Source organism: Hyperolius riggenbachi, chromosome 10 (genome assembly GCF_040937935.1).
Source record: "Hyperolius riggenbachi isolate aHypRig1 chromosome 10, aHypRig1.pri, whole genome shotgun sequence".
Classification (NCBI taxonomy): Eukaryota; Metazoa; Chordata; class Amphibia; order Anura; family Hyperoliidae; genus Hyperolius; species Hyperolius riggenbachi.
Genome location: NC_090655.1, coordinates 243,096,678 through 243,122,128, shown reverse-complemented (window position 1 = coordinate 243,122,128; position 25,451 = coordinate 243,096,678). Strand labels below are relative to the sequence as shown.

At 45.9% G+C, this 25,451-nt stretch overlaps 1 pseudogene; it reads left to right on the top strand.

Moving 5' to 3' along the window:
• LOC137535179 (zinc finger protein 585A-like) overlaps positions 1-25,451 on the top strand; it is a 44,266-nt pseudogene that overhangs the window by 7,475 nt on the left and 11,340 nt on the right.

Below are 25,451 nucleotides of genomic sequence, written 5' to 3'. Positions count from 1 at the left end.
TTTAAAGCCCTGTCTACATGATACAATTTTTTGTGCGATTCTATTTTCGATCTGATTAAATCCGACATGTCCAATCGGTATTCGATTTGATTCGATCAGTAGTGTAATCGATTCACCATTGTTTTGCAATGACATTCACATCGAATCCCGATCAGACATGTTGGATTTAATTGGATGGAAAATAGAATCGCGATCGAATCACACAAAAATGTGTTTCGTGTAGATGGGGCTTTAGTAAAAGACCCTAAACAAGCAGCAGATCAGGAGTTTCTGACATTATTGTCAGATCTGACAGGATTAGCTGCATGCTGGTTTCTGGTGTGACTCCGACACTGCTAAAGCCAACAAGATCAGTAGGGCTGCCAGGCAACTAGTATTCTTTAAAAGGAAATAAATACGGCAGCCTCCATATCCCCCTCACTTCAGTTGCCCTTTAAAGGGAACCCGAGGTGAGAGGGATATGGAGGCTGCCATATTTATTTCCATGTAAATAATGCCAGTTGCCTGCCGGCCCATTTGATCTTCTGGCATAAGTAGTGTGTAAGTAGTCAAAACCCTGGAACAAGCATATGTGTAATCCAGTAAAACCTGAGTCAGCTGAGTCAGAGTACCTGATCTATTGCATGCCTGTTCAGGGTCTATTGCTAAAAGTATTAGAGACACAGGATCTGAAAGGGGGACAAGGCAACTAGTGCAGATTAAAAGAAATAAATATGGCAGCCTCCATATCCCTCTCACTTCAGGTGTCCTTTACATGTAGAATAAATGTTTATCTGTATTGTTGTTATGTGTCACTGCTTGCATAGTGGCCATATTAGGGGCTATGCTAGGTACTCATACAGAAGCAGTACAGACACCCTGATGGATTTGAAGTGCTTTGTTCTGTTTTGTGGAGAGGGGAGATTGTGGATGAAGGAGAAGCATCCAGCTACACCTTGCAGCAGAAATACAATACTAAGTAATTAGGGGTATATTTCACTAAAGGAAATAGCGCGAGTAATATCCTGTTACTTGTGCTATTTCCACAGCATACTTTAAATGTAATGATCTGCACGCTACGAGCGCTGTTAGCATACACAGGAGCGCACACTATTAACTTAAGCCTCCTTCCAGCAAATAAGGAGCATTCCTCTGCTCCCGCCCTGAGCCCCTTCGTGTCCAATCATTATAGAGGACATGATCCCCGTACTCTGATTAGGTCAGTAGGCTGCTTGTTAAGGGAAAGGAAGACAAATGGCTGGGGAGAGCAGACCTCAGGTTTTCTCTGGCTAGAGGGATATCTCTGCAGATCAGAGGCTCCCTCCCTTCATTACTGTCTGTGTGTGACATCCCTTTACATGAGCAGCGCCCCCTAGCAGTCAGGATGTCCCACACTCTCTGCAGCAAGTTCCCATGGAACTCACCTGTCTCACACTGACTGCCTGGCAAAGTGAGTATTGTCATAATTACTGCCTGATTCTCTCTCCTCACTAGTCAGACAGGCAGCCTCCTAATGTCATCCGGGTGAGCTAAAGATTCTAATGGCGGGAAGAGAGGGAGAGGATCGGGGTGCTCCAGCACTTGGTCAAGGCCCAAACCAAATGGTGCCACTGACTTCACAATGTATTTATTGGCACAATTAGGAACAAGAGAGATAAAAAGTTACATTTACAAGGGGCATATGAGTGACACGAATACACAATGGTGATAAGAATGTGTAAGGCCGCGGCCACAGTGGGACGTTGCATTGCATTACCTATATAACAGGAAGATAATGCAATGGAACGTTGTTACAGCTGTGCTATGTCACATACAGTGAAGCATACAGTCCATGAAAGTATGCACAACAGACCTACTCGGGTGGCCAACGCTTCACAACAATAGCACCACTCACTGGAGGAGAGGTTCAGGTCACACTACTGCCTGTACCATACCCACAAAAACCATGACCTCTTCATGTGCTTATACAAAAGGTAACTTTAATGTTGGCGTACAAAAAATCCCAGTATGACGTCTTGCATCACCCACCCTTCTAAAACCATTAAAAACACACTGGTATGCGTATGGAGCACTTCTATACGATTAATCCCACTGCCAAGGTGACGGTAACAATCCAACTTTGATCGCCCAGCTCACGCCTATGCCAATCAAGTTGGTCCACCAATCACCATCTGACTTCTGTGGGCCCTCCACCGACGCACACCATGAGGCCTCCACTCACACTCAGCTAAATGGCCATATGTTATCTGCCCAGTCCTAGTGAAGAGCCGTGACCTGGATGGTTGAATTACTGTATGTTGTGTAATCTTCTTTTATAGCTTACAATATATGATAAGGATATCTTCTCCTCCCAATACTTGAAGTGCCAGAAGCCCGATAAGCTACTCAGTTCACCTTGCTTGCATATACTGCGCCTGCTTATACATAGACAGTCCTCAATTGTTGCATAAAATGTCCACTTTCTCCCCACTGAACTGCGGCATCAATCTCTGCTTTACCCGCACAACAAGACTAGAGTGTGACTGAATTTCCCACCGCACTTACGGTACCGGCCCTCACTGCATCCGTCCACGGGGGAGCTCCCGCTCAGGGCACTTGCATCCACACTCTCCCGACATGACGTCACCCTGCTGCTTGAAATACCGGTCCGCACTGATACTCTTCCGTGGGACCCATTACGCTTTGAGAAAGCCCCGTAGGCGGGGCGAAACGCGTCAGCGGGAGGGCCCTGGTACGCGTCATGTGAGCGAAGTTGGAACCACACGCGTACACCATTGGTTTCCCCCGGAAGAGTATCAGTGCGGACCGGTGTTTCAAGCAGCGGGGTGACGTCATGCTTATCGGGCTTCTGGCTTCTGGCACTTCAAGTATTTGGAGGAGAAGATATCCTTATCATATATTGTAAGCTATAAAAGAAGATTACACAACATACAGTAATTCAACCATCCAGGTCACGGCTCTTCACTGGACTGGGCAGATAACATATGGCCATTTAGCTGAGTGTGAGTGGAGGCCTCATGGTGTGCGTCGGTGGAGGGCCCACAGAAGTCAGATGGTTATTGGTGGACCAACTTGATTGGCATAGGCGTGAGCTGGGCGATCAAAGTTGGATTGTTACCGTCACCTCGGCAGTGGGATTAATCGTATAGGAGTGCTCCATACGCATACCAGTGTGTTTTTAATGGTTTTAGAAGGGTGGGTGATGCAAGACGTCATACTGTGATTTTTTGTACGCCAACATTAAAGTTACCCTTTGTATAAGCATATGAAGAGGTCATGGTTTTTGTGGGTATAGTCCATGAAGGTATGCTTCACTGTATCTGTTAAGACACCCGTTTAGTAGTAACTGCATGCAGTGCGTTACCATAGCGCAGCTGGTTATACCGCAATGCTACCGCCGCACTGTGAATGTCGCTGAGGTGGTGCCTTGCAGTGCAGTAAGCTACATATATAAAAGTGGCCATTACCCCGCAACGCACCACTGTAAACGTGGCCTGAATGAAACCACATTGCTCTACAAACATAGCACAGATTTCTTGCTATATGTACATGTAGGCCTGTCACAAGAGTAAAACATTGCGTCCATTGGGCTGTATATACAATCTCATATGCAGTAAAGTTTCATTTTTTCCTTTTACTGCAAAATTACCAACAGCTGTAATTTCTGCATTTTTTTTTTCTGCATTCACAAAAAATAAATGTTTTAGAGTCTAGCAAACACAGCGCTAAAGGCTCTAGACTAGTAGGTGATAAAAAAATGTGGATTTCGTTTTTTGTGAAGAAAAAAAAACATATTAAACCATTTTTGCATTATTTTCGCACTTTTCTGCATCCGTAAATATCATGCGGAAAACTTTGTGAATGTCAACATGGTCTTATTTCAGTCGGTAATTTTCTGACTTTTGTTTACCGCCATACGATAAATGATTGTGAATAGAGCCCATTGTCTCATCAAGCTCTACAATTTACTGCTTTTCCATGTATGGCCAATGAGATGCAAATAACTCTGACTGCAATGCAAATTGTATGCTTCTTATCAGATGCAGCTGCTGCATTTGCTCCATCTCCAATCTGCATAAACTTTGCATCAACTTGGAATTATCAGCATCCCACTGACTATCCCTAATGATAATTATTCCTCCCTCCAGAATTCTCTTATCAGGAAGTGATGATGTTTCTCTATTAGCAGGGCGGAGTCCCGGCATCGGGAACGTCTCAGAGACTCGCCTCTCTGTATCCACAGACTGTACAACGGATGATGATGGCATTGGACAAGAGTCTCCTGCAGAGATCGTGGTTACCCCAAATATTCCCCCAGACTCCCCTCACCTGTCTAATCCTGGGGTGTCTCATACCCAGCAGAGCTCTCCCCCTGCTGGAGGGTCTCATTCCTGTTCCACCTGTGGGAAATGTTTCATTCAGAAGTCGCATCTTGTCAGACACGAGAGATCTCACACGTATAAGAAGGCCTATTCATGTGCTGAGTGTGGGAAACGTTTCGGAGATAATGAAAACCTTGTCAGACACGAAAGATCTCACACTGGTGAGAAGCCCTATTTATGTAGTGAGTGTGGGGAATTGTTTGTATATGAAGTAAACCTTGCCATACATGAGAGATCTCACTCCGGTGAGAAGCTATATATATGTGCTGAGTGTGGGAAATGTTTTGTACAGAAAACAAGGTTGGTCATACATGAGAGATCTCACACTGGTGAGAAGCCCTTTTCATGTGCTGAGTGTAGGAAATGTTTTAACAGTAAAGCACACCTTGTCACACATGAGAAAACTCACACTGGCGAGAAACCATATTCATGTGCTGAGTGCGGGAACCAATTTACAGCTAAAGGAAGTCTTGTCAGTCATGAGAGAACTCACACTGGCGAGAAACCCTATTCATGTGCTGAGTGTGGGAAATGTTTTGGGCATAAATCACATCTTGTCTCACATGAGAGAACTCACACTGGTGAGAAACCGTATTCATGCTCTGAGTGTGGGAAATGTTTTGGAGCTAAAGGAAACCTTCTCTATCATCAGAGACTTCACACTGGTGAGAAACCATATTCATGTGCTGAGTGTGGGAAATGTTTTGTACTTAAAGCAGACCTTGTCAAACATGAGAGAACTCACACGGGTGAGAAACCGTATTCATGCGCTGAGTGTGGGAAATGTTTTGGATCTAAAGAAAACCTTGTCTATCATGAGAGAGTTCACACTGGCGAGAAACCATATTCATGTGCTGAGTGTGGGAAATGTTTTGCACGTAAAGCATACCTTGTCTCACATGAGAGAGCTCACACTGGTGAGAAGCCCTATTCATGTGCTGAGTGTGGGAAATGTTTTGCACAGAAATCAGCTCTTGTCAGACATGAGAGAGCTCACAATGGCGAGAAACCATATTCATGTGCTGAGTGTGGGAAATGTTTTGTACAGAAATCAGCTCTTGTCAGACATGAGAGAGCTCACACTGGTGAGACATAATGATCAGTGAAACAGCTTTTCCTTCAGTGAACCTGGCCTTGCCTGTTAGTGGCTGCTGCACACTGCGCTCCATCTACCTGACAGAGCCGGAAGTAGGGAGGATGGAGAGCAGCAGCCAATAACAGGCTTGCTCAGTTTCGCTTATCCCTCTATCATTACTGGTGAGAAGCTCTATTAATGCACTGAGTGTGGGAAATGTGATGACCTTCAGTGTTTTGCAATGTTTCCTTTATTCTTTACAAAGTGCACATTGATGGAAGCATCTTTACACAGAATCCCGAGGACTCTTTAACGCTAGTCAGTGAATTGATTTAATAAAGCATTATAAATATCCTGAACAGAGGAGACATGATGAGATAAACACAAAAGGGTGCTATTCTAGTTTAGGGGACCCAGCAGGAAACCACATAGGGAGCAGTTCTCCAATCACAGCATCTTCTACAGCATAAAGCATTGTGATTGGCTGAATAGTGTGGGCAGTTTGGGGGGGGGGGGGTGCTGTCCACCCAGTCATGTTAGTGGAATTTCCCTATGAGGTTTCCTGCTGGGTCCCATAAATTAGACTAGCGCCTACTAAAGTAATAACCCAGAAACACACACAATCCTGCGAGACCCAAGTAATGTCTCTCTGTACATATACACAGGAGCTAACCGTGCCTGAAGGGCGACCACCTCACACCTCCAGAAATACATCTAACACAGAGAATGGTCGTGGCCTCGACCAAGGCCGGATTTATAGCTTTTCTGCTCCAGGCCAAGTATATTGGAGCTCTTCAGCTATGTGCAGCAGCGTCCCTCCCATTCCATGTGCAGCCCCCTCTTCCATCTGTATCATCCATGTACTGCAGCCCCCTCCCATTCCATGTGCAGCCCCCTCTTCCATGTGTAACATCCATGTACTGCAGCCCCCTCCCATTCCATGTGCAGCCCCCTCTTCCATGTGTAACATCCATGTACTGCAGCCCCCTCCCATTCCATGTGCAGCCCCCTCTTCCATGTGTAACATCCATGTACTGCAGCCCCTCCCATTCCATGTGCAGCCCCCTCTTCCATCTGTATCATCCATGTACTGCAGCCCCTCCCATTCCATGTGCAGCCCCCTCTTCCATGTGTAACATCCATGTACTGCAGCCCCTCCCATTCCATGTGCCTCCACCTCTTCCATGTGTAACATCCATGTACTGCAGCCGCCTCCCATTCCATGTGCAGCCCCCTCTTCCGTGTGTATCATCCATGTACAGAAGCCCCTCCCATTCCATGTGCAGCCCCCTCTTCCATGTGTAACATCCATGTACTGCAGCCCCCTCCCATTCCATGTGCAGCCCCCTCTTCCATGTGTATCATCCATGTACAGAAGCCCCTCCCATTCCATGTGCAGCCCCCTCTTCCATGTGTAACATCCATGAACTGCAGCCCGCTCCCATTCCATGTGCAGCCCCCTCTTCCATGTGTATCATCCATGTACAGAAGCCCCTCCCATTCCATGTGCAGCCCCCTCTTCCATGTGTAACATCCATGTACTGCAGCCCCCTCCCATTCCATGTGCAGCCCCCTTTTCCATGTGTAACATCCATGTACTGCAGCCCCTATCATTCATGTACAGCTTCCTTGGGCATCAGGTTCCCTTTTCTATGTGTTACTCCCATTTGCATTTCTCTCTTTCATATGTAGCAACCCGTTTCACATCGAGGTGCCCCCTCGGGCTGCAGCCACCCAAGGCCTGGCCCTTTCCAAAAATCCGACCCTGGCCTCAGCTGTATAAGAACGATGTTAGTTCTTTGTAGTAATCACAATGTATACAGATGCTCTGTCTTGCACTGTGGTTATTACAATGTGGTTGCTATATACATAGTTATTTGGGTTGTAAAAAGACATACATACATCCAGTTCACCCAGAAAATAAAGTACAACACTATCCTGCATCCTCACATATTCCTGTTGATCCAGAGGAAGGCGAAGAAATCCTTACAAGGCATGGTCCAATTAGCCCCAAAAGGGAAAAAAATCCTCGTCTCCAGATGGCAATCATATAAAATCCCTGAATCAATACCACGAGAATTACCGGTGCCTAGTATTCATATCCATGGATGACGTTCAATGCAGCAGCTTTCACAGCACCTGATATACTAAATTCAACAACAAATACCCTCTTTGTGAAGGGACAAATACTAAAACTTAACTTTTAATAAAGATTTATAAAACAACCATCTAACTGCTTTTATGTCATATATATTTTCTGTAAAAATACAACTGAACTAGGAGTACATTATAAGTTCAAGATGTGAGCAAAGTCACACCCCTATAGTTCAGTATTCTTATTAGTTAAGTTACACAGAACCCCCCACCAACAAAAAAACCCAATTTCAATGCAGCATCTAAACCCGTCAATGCAGCATCTAAAGCCCTCCCCCTTTCAAAGCATCTAAACCCCTCCCCTTCCCTTAAATGCAGATATAAAATTTGCCATAACTACTTCCTGTGGAAATACATTTCATATATTAATCACTCTTACTGTAAAGAACTAAATAAATGGCCTAAACTTTTTTCCTCCATGCACAGATCATGCCCCTTAGTTCTTTGCATGAGCCTAGTAACAAGATTTTATATTGCTCTCTGATGAATTTCAACATGTTAATTAGATCTCCTTTAAGGTCTCTTTTCTCCAGACTAAATAAGCCCTGTGTATCCAACCTTCCTTGGTAAGTGAGACCTTCCATCCCTCTAATCAGTTTTGTTGCTTGTCTCAGCACTTGCTCTAAAACTGCAATATCCTTCCTGTAATGTGGTGCCCAGAACTGTATTCCATATTCCAGATGTGGCCTTACTAGAAAGCTGAACAGGGGCAATATTATGCTAGTAGCCCCAAGTTTTTATTTCCCTTTCAGTTCATCCCAAAATTGTATTCACTTTAGCTGCAGCTGCTTGGCATTGAATACAATTATTTAACTTGTTGTTAACGTTAGCGGTTTGCCGTGAGCGGGAATCGCGCGATTCCTGCTTAGGTGAGAACGGGCCCTTGGTCCCTATCCAAGCTTGCTGTCCCCATCTGTATTCCGTTTACTTTCTATGTTGCTAGAACAAGGGAGGGAAAACTATGTCCCGCAGGCCGCATCCGGCCCACCAGGCTATTTCATCTGGCCTGCCGGTACAGGGCCAGATTCAATACTCCCTGCACGTGAACTGTTGTTGCGGCATCACGGATACTGGCCGCAGCTCACCTCCAGGATGCAGAAGTATGGGGGTTCCTGCAGGGCTACGGGAAAATGACCTCTGAAGATCTGCACTGGAGACTATATTTGTCTTCAGCGCAGGGCTTCGGGCACCATTTTCCTATAGCCCTGCACTGCCTGTTAGCACGGGACATGTGAAGATCAGGGAGCGATGCTGGATGCCAAGAGTCACCTGCTAGAGACAGCAGGTAGATTGCTTTTATTATCATGGCATTTGGGGACATTAGGGGACAGTATCTTAGGGCTGGGGTTGGCCGGATAGGGCATACATCAATAAAAGAACACATTAGGCAGAGTTCCCCTTTAAGGGCGGGAAATACTGCCTTATTTTTATGTGTAGTTTTGAGATAGAAATGATGCCAAATGTGTGTATTTTGTGGGAACATTGCCGCATTACGTGTATTTTGTGGGAAACACTTCTGCATTACATGTATTTTGTTGGAACATTGAGGTTAATTCATTAATTTGAGTAGCGCAATTAATTTGGTAGTGCTGCATAGCAGGCACTGGTAACTGACACGCTCTCCTTTTAAATAACGGCCACTCTGTTAATCCCGCCCTGAGTCCCATCTGGTCCTTTAGCTTTTTAGGAAGTGATCCCCACACTTTCATTGGCCCAATAGGCTGCCTGTCATTTGATTATATGCTACAATAAATTAACATTGCTCTGATTCTGTTAAGCCCCTGACCATTTTTATGTGTTACATGTAGTAAGAAGCCTAGTTAGAACTTCCATTGCAACGGTTAATAAACCAGAAGCTTTATGTATGCAAATGAGGCATGATCTGCAGATCGATGCAGCCATGGCTCTCCTGAAGAGTCAATAAAAAGCCAAAACACTTTCCTCTGGATGAATAAACACTCCTGACAACAAGAGAGTGGTGAGACGATAATTATCTTGTTAGGAGCTGAATGACCCAAATTGTACATCACATTGATATGGCTGCTGTGCACTATTCAGAGTCAACATTTAACCCTATATAGTGAAAATAAAAATGTGTGACTCCAGGAAATCCCTGTATACCATTGTTATTACACATACTGTACCATTCTTTATCTGCTGAGTTTATTTACACTTCAAGTTATCTGGGAAATCTGATGATGTTCCTCCAATATATGTGCAATGGAAAAATATATGAGAAAGAAGCATTTCCAGGGTGTGAATCAGAAGGTTTGGCCTACCACAAGGTCACAGAATATTATACAAAGTTAGCTGAATAAGGTAGAGAATGCATCTGTGATGATGTTATTTTGTGTATAACTGAGTGGCTCTGATTATTAGCCTTGGTAAGATTGGATAAAGGCTGACTTACACTTTCATAATTATTTTTATGTTATATGTCACTTTGAAATGTTACTAGATTTGAATGCTAGAGGTATTTTTGTATACACTTTGTATACAATAATACATTATTTTCATATTTACTGAATGGAATCGTCATTTTCATTTTATAAAGGAATATCATCAATTCAGTTCTTGTCTGTACAGTAGAGTTTGCTCTATAGAAATGATACTTGCAACAAATTACTATATATTTTGCAGATGTCACTGTTGGGTTCCGCAGGTGTTGTTTATGAGGTTAGACTCTGCTAGCTCCAGTTTCCTGTTGGTGGGCAATGTATTGAGATTGGTGCTGTCTACTCTTAGGTTGCTTGTATCACAGGCTGGCTTTAAGCCTAATCTAGACGGAGCGACCCAGCGGCTTGATTAGCCGCCGGATTGCCTCTTCCGCATCTCTGCGCGTATCCGCCGCGTCCCCGCTTGTCCGCGCGTGCGTTAGATTCAATACCCGCTCGTCCCCGCCGGCGCTGCTTATCTTTCGCTCGATTCCCCGCTATTGTCCGCTCACGGGGAATCGAGCGGCGGCGAGATCAGACCTGTCGGATCTTATCAGCGGTTCGATTGATAAGTTATATCGGCACGTGTGTATCTAGCATTACACCTAAGAGGTTATCATGTCTTGTGAGTCAGGTGTCAGTTATCTCTACTACTCTTGTTGCATCCCACTGCATCATGGGAAATGAATATTTAATTATGTCCATGACATTGTATTTTAGATATTGAAATAGCAGCCACTCTAGGTGATTCCTGAAAAACTGAGCATTTACCTGTCAAAACATGTAAAATAATGTATCAGCCACACTAGGTGAGGTCAGAAAAAATGAGCAGTTACCTGCTTGACTTTCAGCCACTGTATGACACAACGGCCATACAAATTGGCAATCACCTACTGAATAGATATTTGACTTTCAGCCTCTGTGTGACACAGAGGCCAGGACAACATGAGGCCTGGAGTAACTGGAATGTACCAGGGTAATAATGGGTAAAAATCCAATTAAATTAGGACCTTATTACACATCAGTGCTGTAACCCTCTAGTATCCATGACTCAATTATCTTTACAAATGTCCAGTAATCCACACTGCTGTGTGCCAGGTGACTTTGCTTTTCTGTCACGATCTCTCCTGCTGCACTGAATGTCCTTTCTGACAGGGAAGTTGAGACGGGGCAAGCCAACAGCTCCATGGCAAATTGCCACAGCTCTGGACACAGGTCAAGCCTACACACCCAGAAGTCCAGAGGCTCCTCACTCCTCAGACTGTTCACAGTGATCATTAATAGTGCTGCTCATACCAAGTAGCTTCAATTACGTAGCTACTCAGAAATTAAATTTAAATTAGCCAGCGCTGACCACGGGAGTGAAGGGGTTAACTTACCCATGCTGCCTCCTGGATCCGATGCACTCCACTTGCATTCCACATCACTCCCACTCTTTTTCCTTCTGGGTTGGAGGAGGAAGTGTGGGAGTGACGTGGAGTTTGATGTGGAATGCAAGTGGAGCGTATCGGATCCAGGCACCACGGGTAAGTTAACCCCCCATCTCCCGTGGTCATCGCTGGCTAATTTAAATTTTGATACTGAGTAGCTACATACTAGTAGCTACTTGGTATGAGCAGCACTAATCATTAACCCAAGGTAGTCGGATACCTGCTGGTTGAGGCGTTCCCTGAGGATGGATCCAGAAGCACCCTGTTGAGGCTTTGTGCAGAAGAAGGATCTCATATCGGACATGATCGCTACCTCACCTTTAGCATGAAATCGCCCTGCAGGCGGGACTGTTACTGACACCGCTTTAGCTTGTAATGTTTTTACCTGTGCTACTACCAATTTGAAAGAGTGGAATACAACATCTGTCTCAGCTTGGTGTGGAAGTGCTGCAATTTCGCCACCCTCGTTGAGGCTGGTAGCATGTCCATCTGTTTGTACCAAATGTCTAATAAAGTTGCACAGGACAGGTCTGTGTTTTTTGGGGATTTGATATGAGAGTAGTGATGATCAGAAAGAGCAAATTCCGTTCCGCCGAAATTCGTGGATTCCGGCGGAAAAATTAAAGTAATCGCAAATGGAACTTAGTTTATGCTAAATGGTAGCCCATAGAACCTGTTGACTGTTCCCTTAGTCCTTTTTCTCCTTCCTCCCTCTCCCTTCCTCCCTCCTCCCTCTCCCTTCCTCCCCTCCTTCCTCCCTTCCTTCCTCCCTCCCTCTTCCCTTACTCCCTCCTCCCTCCCTTCCTTCCTTCCTCCCTCCCTCCCCTCCTTCTCCCCTCCTCCCTCTCCCCTCCTTTCTTCCTCTCCTCCTTCCTACCCTCCTTCCTCCCTCCTCCCTTCCTTCCTCCCCTCCGGATTGAAAAAGCAATTCCGTTCCGATCGAACGGAACGACCAAATTCCGCCCAAAATTGCGGAAAATACAATTCCGCGGAAAGTGGTGACCATCTCTATATGGGAGTCCTTCCTCAGAAATGAAGCATGAACTGCCCCATTCTAACAAGGTTTGAGGCAGAAGACTTCAGCTTATGTTTCTCATTCAAGGCAACATCCAACAGCACGTTTTTTACCCATAAGCTATGGACGAGACCAGAGTCTCCCAAAAGGAGAGCAGCCCCCAGGAAGCCTGGTCTTCTTGCTTTCCCTCACCACCACAGCCATCGTCCTCCTCCTTTGACTCATCTTCAGACTCCTTCCTATGCCCATGTAAAGCCAATTACAATGGCCCCTCTTCAAGTGGCAACAGTGTAAACTCATCTTCCTCTACACATTCTAGCTCATCCACAGCCTGGTCGAGGACAAGGCACATGGCTTGCTCCAGAAAAAAGATGTAAGGCATGATGTCACTGATGCTTTCTTAACTGTGACTGATCAGATTAGTGGTCTACTCAAAAGGGCGCAAAGGTCTACAGGTATCGCGGATGAGCACTAAGGATGATCAATGATATGCAAATGCTATCGAGTGTATGTAAATTTGTATACAAATGTATGCAGCTTGAAAATGGACCAATCAAGTCCAACCCAGGTTTAAATTGATTGGTCTAATTTTAAGCGGCATATATTTGCATAAAAATTTACATAAATTAGCATAAACTCAGAAAGTGGAATTCCATCTGGTGGGGCTGTCACCAATAAGGAGTCTCACTGGAATTTTTTTACCACCACTGAAGCTCAGCAAGCCATGGCCGTGTAGGATTGGTGGAAATGTCCAGCACTTTCCTGGCCTGCTTCAAGATGTCTTGGAGTCTGGGTACTTGTTCGAGAAACGTTGCACAATCAGATTTAAGACGTGCCATGCACGGCACAATTCAAGTCAGCCACTTTTTAATGCAATCAATAGATTGGTACCATTGTCGTACACGACTTTACCAATAGTGAGGTTGTGTGGGGTCAGCCACTCATGGAAACTGTCTGCAGAGCGGACAGCAGTGCAGATCCGGGGAGGCTCTTTGCTTCCCTGCACAACATCCACAACACAGTATGAGACCACCATACCTGCATAGTGGGACAGACTGGGGAGCTTGGGGGTCACAGTGAAAGTGTGCAATGAAAGAGGACTCAGCTGAGGAAGAGACTGCAGAGGAACGACGAGGAGTAAGAGAAATAAGTGTGTTGCTGCAAGACATGGCGGTGCCACAGATTCTACTCGAAAGCCAAGAGTACTTCTTTCTCCACTGACAACACATTTATCCTGTGGGCATTAAAGGTTATGTGCCTACACTGTCCATGTTTTGAAAACCAGTTATCTGTGGTCAGATGGACCTTAACCCTGACACTGTGTGCCAAAGATTGGTTGACCTGCCGTAGCACATGCCGGTACAGGTCCGAGATGCCTGTCTGGGAAATATTTCATCTTCCTGGTACCTTCCACTGTGGTGCACCAATGCCTACAAATCTGAGGGATGGAAAGTTGACTCTGTGTCAATGAACATGAAGTGGGCAGGCTGGAAAGTGGATTGGAGGACAACTGGGAACGAGGGAGGAGAAGAGGCAGAAGGAGGAACACAAGGATGCTGGCTTGCGCTTTGAGTGCTTCTTGCCTTAAAGGGAATCTAAACTGAGAAGGATATGGATTTTTCCTTTGAAAGATAAAACCAGTTGCCTGACTCTCCTGCTGATACTGTATCTCTAATGCTTTTAGCCACAGCCCCTCAACAAGCATGAAGATCAGGTGCTTTGACTAAAGTCAGACTGGATTAGCTGCATGCATGTTTCAGGTGTGATTCAGCCACTAGTGCAGCCAAAGAGATCAGCAGGACTGCCAGGCAACTGGTATTGTTTAAAAGGAAACATCCATATCCCTCTCAGTTAAGGTTCCCTTTAAGTGCTCCATGCCACAGGGCCTTGTGGTGGGACTCCAGGTGCTTTGTCAGCATAGTCGTTTCTATAGTTGTGCTGGTCTTCTCACGACTAAATTTCTCTTGACACAGGATGCAGATGGCATCAGTCTTGTCAGCAGCAGCAGAAACAGAAATATTCCCAAACTAAAGAGCCATGTTGAGTACTGATTAAACTGACTGGGCACGGTGGCTGAATAACCCCTGGTGATATCATCACACCCTGTTGTCTGCCTCCTCTCCCCTGTGACCTCTGCCTGCTTCCTAACCTTTTCCTCTCTCTGTGAGTCTTGGTCTCTCCCTCTGAACTCTCCTCCTCATGTTCCTCTCTTGTGGGCACCCATGAGCCATCCATCACCACATCATCATCACCCTCATCATTGCTTACAGCTTCAAGCTCACAGTAGGCTGCAGCAGCAGGGACATTACACCTTGTGGTGACCTGGGGACTTGTCTGAGTGTCTGTCTTGCTCCTCTCCTTCATTTGATGGCAAGAACACTTGTGCATCTGGTCCGTCAATGCCTGGGGAAATAGCTCCTCTGAGCAATCTGATTCATTTGAAGGGGTTGCTGTGGTGGTGGAGGTGGTATTGTGGTTGACCACAGCAGATGAGGATGTGGAAGGTGCAGGAACAATAGTAGCAGAACAGGTAGAAGAGGTGCAGGAATGTTGGCAATAGAAGAGGTGGAAAACTGAGTGCGCCGGTCAACCACCTCTTCTGTATTCTGAAAAGGACTACTGAGAGGTTCCTAACTGGTGCACTACAAGGAGCAGAACATCTAGGAAGCAGCTACACAGCACAATATCACAAATACAGCCTAAAATACAGCCTATCCACTCAGGATGAGTCTTCAAAAGGACTATTGGGGGTGTCTAACTAGTGTACTACAAGAAGCAGAGCACCTGGTGATCAGGCTGTCCTCCTGCCCCACATTTCTTCAGGGTGAAGGGTCTAAGAATGGCCCTATGGGAAAGTATAGGGTGGGCACCAACGGCCCGTACTGTTCGATGCTAAGGTAAGCTGGCGAGCGTCAGAAGTTTATCTGCAGGTGTTTATGTATTAAGTTTTATGTCAAATTACAGGTGGTTACTTGGCAATGTGGACATGTTATCAGTATATAAGAAAATACACAGCGAATACATTTCTTTAAATTTCTTGAGTAAAATCTTGAACGAACCCTGTGTCTATTGTGTCATTATTTCACCCCCCGGTACAGAGATAATCATCAAGGATCTACCAACAGACTGTGTCCTGAGCCCAGAAAGAACCTATTACTTTTTTTGGGGGTGTGGGGGGGAGTTGGAGGAGGAGGTGAATGGGGTTGATTTGTTGCTGGTGTGTGAAGGGGGTAAAGATGACATCCATGGATTGGCTCTTTGTGGTTCAGCCACATGCAGGATGGGTTGATTTTGAAGACTTGAAACTTCCCTCTCTTTTGACACACCCTTCTGACATCATCCCCCACTGCTCTCCAGTGACCATATATAAACCACTTTACCGCCACGGTACGTGTATCTACGCTCCTTTTGACATCCTTTCCCCACCAGGAGCGTAGATACACGCACCCACCGCCGCTGACCGCACTCCCGCTCGGTCGTGCGCACACTCGTGCACGCTGCCGGCCGCTCGCCTGGAGATCAATGAACGGGAAAACTGTTCCCGTTCGTTAATCTAACTCCCCGCAGCAATGATCGGCAAGCTTCTGTGAAAAGCTGCGCGATCATTGTAAAAAAAAAGGTTCCCCAGCTTCATAACACTTCCTGTAAGCGTACTTCCTACACTTACAGGATGCATTCACAAAAAAGTACTGTGGCCATCTTGTGGCCAAATAGTAAAACTACATTCAAAAACATTTTCCATATAAAATACCTAGTTGTTCATTATAAATTAACTTATTACCTCCCACACCCAAGTTTTGTTTTTTTTTGTAATAAAAAGAAAAAAAAATACTATAAAAAATACATAAATAGTTACCTTAGGGACCGAACTCTTTAAATACTTATGTCAGGAGGGTATAACACTGTTACTTTATAAACAATCGGCTTGTAATTAGGGATGGACGCAAAACTGAAAAAAAATGCACCTTTATTTCCAAATAAAATATTGGCGGCAAACATTGTGATAGGGACATAATTTAAACGGTGTAATAACCGAGACAAATGGGCAAAAAAAATTCATGGATTTTAATTACAGTAGCATGCATTATTTAAAAACTATAATGGCCGAAAACTGAAAAATAATGATTTCCCCCCCCCCCACATTTTTCCTATTTTCCCATTAAAACACATTTAGAATAAAATAATTCTTGGCATAATGTCCCACCTAAAGAAAGCCTAATTGGTGGTAAAAGAAAACAAGATATAGTTCATTTCATTGCGATAAGTAATGATAAAGTTATAAACAAATGAATGGAAGGAGCGTTGAAAGGTGAAAATTGCTCTGATGTTCAAGGGGTAAAACCCCTCAGTTGTGAAGTGGTTAAAGGAATACTGTAGGGAGGGTCAGGGGAAAATGAGTTGAACTTACCTGGGGCTTCTAATGGTCCCCCGCAGACATCCTGTGCCCGTGCAGCCACTCACCGATGCTCCGGCCCCGCCTCCGGTTCACTTCTGGAATTTCAGACTTTAATGATGTCACCAGGAGTACATTGAGCAGGCCCAGTATGGTCTGTGCCTGCGCAGTATGCGCCTGGTGTCCTGGTGACATCAGTGGAAGCGAGGACACGGCAATGCAGGCGCAGTGGTTTTCAGGCTTTAAAGTTTGAAATTCCAGAAGTGAACCGGAGGTGGGGCCGGAGAATCGGTGAGTGGCTGCACGGGCACAGGATGTCTGCGGGGGACCATTAGAAGCCCCAGGTAAGTTCAACTCATTTTCCCCCGACCCACCTACAGTATTCCTTTAAAAATGTATATACTTAAGAAGATGATCTATAATAATAATTTGGAAGCTGACTGCTGTGTCTGTATGTCTTTCTGTACCCCCCCCCAATTGGCCACACATGCAGTGTTGACTCTGAAGTCTCCCTAAAATGAGGTTTTTATTTTAAAAACCTCATTAACATTATACTCCCCCTCGATCACCCCAAACTCACAGGGGTACAGGGCAGGCAAAATCCACGACTTTCTTGGTCATGGATTTTGCTACCGCCTCTATGCGCGTCAATCAGCACATATCTCCACCTCTCCCCCGCCCCTCAGTGAAGGAAGACTGAGAGGGGCGGGGGAGAGGCGGTGATCCGCGCTGATTGACGCGCATAGAGGCAGAGCCGCGCTGCCTCTATGCAGAAGTTACCTGCGTGTACCCCCGTGAGTATGGGGTGATCGAGGGGGTTTTCAGCCGCGGTTCTGCAGTGTTTTAGGTGGTACAATAATGGTAATGAGGTTTTTAAACTAAAACCCTCATTTTAGGGAGTCACTTTAAGCGCGATGGCGTGTGCAGTGACATGGTACGTGCAATGGCCAGAGAGATTGAGCATGCACTCCTGCCTCTCACAGTGTAGCACTCACCACCAGCTAGCAATGTTAATAACAGACAACTGAGTGCAGGTGATGCCACAACAGAGGCAGCAGTTTAGTCTCTGAGTTGCTTATCATGATCACGTGCTAAATCTGGATGTGATCACAGCAAAACAGAGCTTTGCAAATCTATTAGCTGATCAAACAAATATCATGCTTCTTCATGAGATCTCTTAGACATGATGACCATTACTAGAGCAGTTAGCCTATCAACTTTCCTTTCCAGGACGAACTTGGAAGAAAATGATCAGAAAGGGAGGAAGTGATGTAACCCATAGATAGGAAGTGATGTAACACCAGGAAGAGAAGTTGCAGGAAGTGAAGGGAAAACATATTGCTGGAAGAGGTAATTGTGTGATTCTTGTTCTATATTTAGCAGAGCAGAGGTCGGGGTGGAGATACTTTGTGACAGATGAGGCCATAGTACACCTGTCACTATCCTGATCACCCCCTTGAAGTAATTTCGATACAAGACACTTTTATGTAACTGTTGTGTTTGCCAGTTTTCTAGCTCCCCTTCCCCCACATGTGCCATGGATTATGGTTGTTATCTCACCTTACTATTAATAATTCATTTTCAATATTTTTTATTGGAATTTTTACTATTAATAATTCAGCTCAGTCACATTATAGAGCCAAAACAACATACCCACCAGCACCCAGTATAGCCATGCTTCCTCTGTACACCCTTCCCCCCAGCATTGCCATTATTCTTCAGTATGTAATGTTTTAATGTATCCCACTCTAGTAATGCAGTTTCTTTCCAAGTATATCCACATCCCTCCAGTGTTGCCATTATCCTCCGGTATCTAATGCCATTTCTTCCCCAGTATACCCATGTGCCCCCAGGGTTGCCACCTTTTCAGTGAAAAAATACCAGCTTGGGGTGTGACCTAATAGTGGGAGGGGCTTGCAACGACCTTTTTGTTCAAAATTAATACTGTAAATTTTGGAAATGTAATGCAGATAACAGCAATAGAAATGAATATTAGATATAATGTAACTAATACTTTTTTTTAAATGGCAGCCCTTAGGAGTTCTTAGATTTTACACACAAGACAACGTCAAGTTGGTTGTCCATTGCCCCACACTCACTCCCATCACAAAACTGCCTGTGAATGGTTTCTATTTTATATATAGGAGCTCTTCACACTTTTTGGTCTGCATTGGATGCATTGCAGTAAGTGGGTCACACTTCTCTGCAGTCCGCAATAATCCCAAACAGGCAGATGTGTTCTCCATATAGGCTATGGAGGTAGAGCATCTGCCCCGGGCTCCAGCCGGGCCACATCAAACACAAAACTGTCCACCCATGGTCTGATGGCAGATGGGAAGTGAGCCTAATGCCTGGTACACACCATGCAATTTCCCATCAGATGGGTCAAATCCATTATATCCGACAGATGCAAACTGATTTCCAATCGTTTTTCTGATTGATTTTGTATAGGAGTGATCAGAAAATCGTTCAAAAATCAGATTGGACTTGTTGGAAATAATCGATCAACTCGTCTGACAGGAAATTGCATTGTGTGTATTAGGCATTAGGCTCACATATCCTACATTTCAGATCATGCTGAGAAGCTGCAGCTTTGTAAATTAGATGCTACCAAGCAGAAACGCATTTGGCAACATTAGGCGGCGCTTTCCGTGATTCGGCCATTGTATCGTGCTTTGACCCCTGCAGGGTGGCGCGGAAGCGCTGAGTGTAACCAGTCGGGATAAAATCAGCCATTGGGATTGAGTGCAGCGTTCGTGCAGACAGGAAATGACAGTAACAACGTTTAAAGCCAATGGGTACCGTATTAAAAAAGAAAAAGTCAGATACTCACCTAAGGAGAGGGAAGGCTCGGTTCTAATGAGCCTTCCCTCTCCTCTCCCGGTGCCCTCGGTGCTGCGCTGGCTCCCCCGTTCGCGTCCGCCGCCGCAGGGACTTCGGAGGTCTTCGGGAGCACTCGGGCTTCCGAAGACGGGCCGCTCCATACTACGTACGCGCGAGTGCGTCATAGAGGGCGCTCGCGCATGCATAGTATGGAGCGGCCGCGTCATCGGGAGCCCGAGTGCTCCCGAAGGCTTCCGAAAGCTCCCGAAGGCATGCGGAAGTGGCAGTATTTGACCGTACTGGTCGAATACTGCCACGGGGGATCCTGCGCGGGACCGGGCACTGGGAGAGGAGGGGGAAGGCTCATTAGGACCGAGCCTTCCCTCTCCTTAGGTGAGTATCTGACTTTTTCTTTTTTAATCCGGTAAACATTCACTTTAAAGGACACCTGAAGCCAAAGTGATATGAAGACTGCAATATTTATTTCCTTTTAAAGGAAACTAGAGGCGAAAAAAAAAAAGTTTTATACATACCTGGGGCTTCCTCTAGCCCCATGTGCACAGATTGCTCCCACGCCGCCGTCCTCCGCTGCCTGCAGCTCCAGGATAGGGCCCCTTTAGTTTAGCCAGTCGCAGCCAGTCTGCGCTAGAGAAGTGCACCCTCTACGTATATCTCCAGCGGTTGTGGAGAGATACGTAGAGAGCGCACTTCTCTTGCGTCAGACTGGCCGCGACTGGCTGAACTAAAGGGACCCTATCCCGGAGCTGCAGGCAGCGGAGGACGGCGGCATGGGAGCGATCTGTGCACATGGGCCTAGAGGAAGCCCCAGGTATGTATAAAAAATGTTTTTGTCTCTGTTACAGTTTATAAGCAATGCCAGTTGCCTGGATGATCCTCTGCCTCTAATACTTTTAGCTACGGACCCTGAACAAGCATGCAGCAGATCAGGTGTTTCTGACAAGAATTAGCTGCATGCTTGTGTCCGGTGTTATTCAGACACTACTGCAGCCAAATAGATCAGCAGGGTTGCCAAGAAACTGGCATTGCTTAAAAGTAAATAAATATGGCAGCCTCCACATCGCTACAGTTGTCCTTTAAAAAGCGATGTCCATTCATTTGAATGGACAGCGCTTGAGCAATGAACACTGATTTAAAGGGACACTTAAGTCAAACAAAAAAATGAGTTTTACTGACCTAGGGCTTCCAATAGCCCCCTGAAGCTCTCCGCTGCCCTCGCCGTCTCCCTCCGATCCTCCTGGCCCCGCCGGCAGCCACTTCCTGTTTCGGTGACAGGAGCTGACAGGCTGGGGACGCGAGTGATTTTTCGTGTTCCCAGACACATTAGCACCCTCTATGCTGCTATATGGTATATGATATATGCTGTAGCAGCATAGATGGCGCTATTGTGGCCAGGAACACGAAGAATCACTCGCATCCCCAGCCTGTCAGCTTCTGTCACCGAAACAGGAAGTGGCTGCCGGCGGGGCCAGGAGGATCGGAGGGAGACGGCGAGGGCACCGGACAGCTTCAGGGGGCTATTGGAAGCCCCATGTGAGTAAAACTCATTTTTTTTTTACTTAAGTGTCCCTTTAATGCTGTGTGAAGTGGTCATAAAACTGCAAGTCTCAGCCTCATCTGAGAGGGCATCCTGGGCCTTGTATCAAGCAAGGGTTAAAAGGAAGCAAAGGGGGAGATATATGACAGAAGGAGATGTGTACACTGACCTGAGGTCATGGCTGCAGTGCTATGAGAAAGTTCAGTCACTCTGCAGACATCATATCAGACTTGTAGTGCTGAAGTCTGTGCACTTCCTCCCCGCACCTAGCATCTCCTGGCGTTAACCTGCACTTCCCCCGCTCTCTGCAGCTATGGAGGAACTAATGAGACCCGCTCACTTGCCGGGCAGAAGTGATTAATGGCCCGCTTCTCTCTCTCACACACTGCAGCCTGTTAGTGTAAGCCGGGGACAGGAAAGTCGGACATCTAGCAACCTAATCTGTCTCCTAATCAGACCAGGACAGTGCGCAAGCACACATACACTCTCCTCCAGCCAGCTCGGTCTCCCTCCATGATCGACTCCTCCCCCGTCTTCAGCAAGCTGCGCAGAGAAATTACAGCCTGAGCCACCTACTGGTGATTGGCTGGCAGTGCCTGGCCAGCCAATCCAAGAAAAGAGGAGGGAAATCTGTATAATATCACTCAGCTGGAGCTAATTTTTCGGCAGATGACGCGCCGGTAATGCCATTTTGATCCCAGTATAGCCACTAGCCAGGACAGGGCTGCAGCATGCTTTCCTGCAACACTCTGCTTGGCCCTACCACTCACCAGTGACAGCAATGGGGAGTGCTGGGGGGAGGTGTATTCTGTATTGGTTGTTTTCCGATCCAATAACAGAAACCCACCAGAGAGATGTACAGGTCCTCTTCATTCCCTTAATTGTCTACAGGAAGGTCCCACCATCCCCCACTGTTATCAGGTAAGTGGGGCTAAGGCTAGGTTCACACTAACCTTAAAAGCTCTCCGATCCAGCGGGGTGGAAGCGCATGTGCTATACTTGCAACAGAATGGGGGCTGCAGATGCTCACAGAACCAGTGCGAACCTGTCCGTTCCCACTAGGATGTTTCCCCTCCATTCTACAACTACCTACCTGTCTGCTGTGTCTTCTCTGCCACCATTCAAGCCCCCCATCTGCTGACCGCTGCTGCGCTCAGGGACAAGCACTGGTATTGGAATGCCGGCAGAACTATAGGGCTATCATTGGATTTCAGAAAAACAATAAGAATCCTCCATAGCACAAGGGAGGATTCTCATTGGTTTAGTGATCGAATAATGAGAGTTCTCCGTTGCTAAGTAGGAAGAATCCCATCGCTGTATCCCTATGTTTCAGCCCAGCAATGGTGTCAGCATGCAAAGGACTGGAATTTCCAGAGTGGAAGGGTGGTGGCGGGCTGGCGGCACAGCGGTGAGTAGTGTGAACACTTATGGGACGCTGTGGTGGAGCGTATCTGTTTAGGATATGGCATGAAATGAACCATTGTGCATCCGGCCTGAGTATGAACCCAGCCGAAGTGCCCCCAGAGACTCCAAACTGTGTAACATTCTTTCCCTCTAGTCTGTACATGCTGTTATCTGCATTCACATTTTAAAGGATACCTTAGTCCTAATTAAATTCTAAAAATAACGCCCTGTGTGTTGGGAGCTTCGCATAGGCTTACCGCTCCTCCCGTGGCCCAGCATCTGCCTCCATTCACCTGCTATTGCTGCCATTGTCCAGGTCCTGGTCAGAGAGGTCGGCACCCTTTCACCCAACATACTGTGCTGTGCATGTGCAGTATGTCCTCTTGAGCAGCTTGTGATCATGCTGAATACGTCATCACACGTGCGTGCGGACAGCACACTGGGTTCCCGGCAAGCGTGGTCACAAGCTGCCCAAGAGGACATACTGCACATGCACAGCACAGTATGTCCGGGTGTAAGGGCATGACCGTTCTGACAAGGGCCTGGACAACGGCAGCAGAAGCGGGTGAACGGAGGCAGACGCCAGGCCACAGGAGGTGTGCTTAGCCTATGCACACCTCCCTACATACACTGGGTGTCATTTTTAGAATTCGATTTAGAATTTAGGTATCATTTCAATTCTCTCTCTCTTTTTGTGCACTTAGGTTGGAGAACTGATATATGTAAGTGCTGTGGATAAAGAGGAAGAAGAGACATATGCGAGGAATGATCAGCAGTCTATGGAGGAGGGAAACATGATGAGGACAAGTAAAGAGGAAGAAAAAGAGACGTATGTGAGGAGTGATCAGCAGTCTATGGAGGAGGGTGACATGATGAGGACAACTAAAGAGGAAGAAGAGACGTATGTGAGGAGTGATCAGCAGACTACGGAGGAGGGTGACATGATGAGGACAAGTAAAGAGGTAGAAGAAGAGAAGTATGTGAGGAGTGATCAGCAGTGCATGGAGGGGGAAACTATGATGAGGACATTTAATAAGGAAGAACATTCATATGTGAGGAATGATCAGCAATATATGGAGGAGGGTGACATGATTAGGACCAGTAAAGAGGAAGAAGAAGAGACGTATGTGAGGAGTAATCAGCAGGCTATGGAGGAGGGTGACATGATGAGGACAACTAAAGAGGAAGAAGGAGAGACGTATGTGAGGAGTGATCAGCAGTCTACGGAAGAGGGTGACATGATGAGGACAAGTAAAGAGGAAGAACCAGAGACATATGTGTGGAGTGATCAGCAGTCTGTGGAGGAGGCTGACATGATGAGGACAATGAAAGAGGAAGAAGAGACGTATGTGAGGAGTGATCAACAGACTATTGAGGAGGGTGATGTAATTAAGACAATTAAAGAGGAAAAACAAGATAAGTATTTGAGTGATCAGCAGCATATGGAAGGGGATGACATGATAAAGACCATTAAAGAGGAAGAAGAAGAGACTTACATGAGGATTGATCAGCAGTCTATGGAGGAAGGTGACATGATGAGGACAACTAAAGAGGAAGAAGAGGAGTTGTATGTGAGGAGTGATCAGCAGGCTATGGAGGAGGGTGACATGATGAGGACAAGTAAAGAGGTAGAAGAAGACACGTATGTGAGGAGTGATCAGCAGTCTATGGAAGAGGGTGACATGATGAGGACAATTAAAGAGGAAGAAGGAATGTATGTGAGGAGTGATCAGCAGTCTATGGAGGAGGGTGACATAATAAGGACAATTAAAGAGGAAGAACAAGAGAAATATTTGAGGAGTGATCAGCAGTGTGTGGAAGGGGATGACATGATGAGGACAACTAAAGAGGAAGAAGAAGACACGTATGTGAGGAGTGATCAGCAGTCTATGGAGGAGGGTGACATGATTAGGACAAGTAAAGAGGAAGAAGAGACATACGTGAGGAGTGATCAGCAGGCTATACAGGAGGGTGACATGCTGGGGACAAATAAAGAGGAGGACACTGTTACAGAGGGCAGAACAGGTGAGTGATCAGCAAGCAATAAAGGGAACCTGAAGCGAGAAGTATCTGGAGGCTGCCATATTTATTTCCTTTTAAACAATACTAGTTTCCTGGCAGCCCTGCTGATCTATTTGGCAAATCTTGTCGGATTTTACAAAAATGTCAGAAACGCCTGATCTGCTCCATGCTTGTTCAGGGTCTATGGCTAAAAGTAGAGGCAGAGGATCAGCAGGACAGCCAGGCAACTGGTATTGCTTAAAGGGAGTGATCTGCAAACTTGGCTCTCCAGCTGTTAAGGAACTACAAGTCCCACAATGCATTGCGGGAGTGTGACAGCCACAGTCAAAATTCATAGACAAATGCATTGTGGGATTTTTAGTTCCTTAACAGCTGGAGAGCCAAATTTTCAGATCACTGGCTTAAAGGGCAACTGAAGAGAAAGGAATATGGAGACTGCCATATTTAATTCCTTTTAAGCAATACTGATTGCCTGGCAGCCCTGGAGATCCTTTTCCTCCAATACTTTAAAGCCCTGTCTACATGATACAATTTTTTTTGTGCGATTCGATCGCGATTCTATTTTTGATCTGATTAAATCCGACGTGTCCGATCGGTATTCGATTTGATTTGATTGGTAGTGTAATCGATTTACCATTGTTTTGCAATGATATTCACATCGAACCGAATGCCAATCAGACATGTTGGATTTAATTGCATTGAAAATAGAATCGCGATCGAATCAAACAAAAAATTGTATCGTGTAGATGGGGCTTTAGTAATAGACCCTAAACAAGCATGCAGC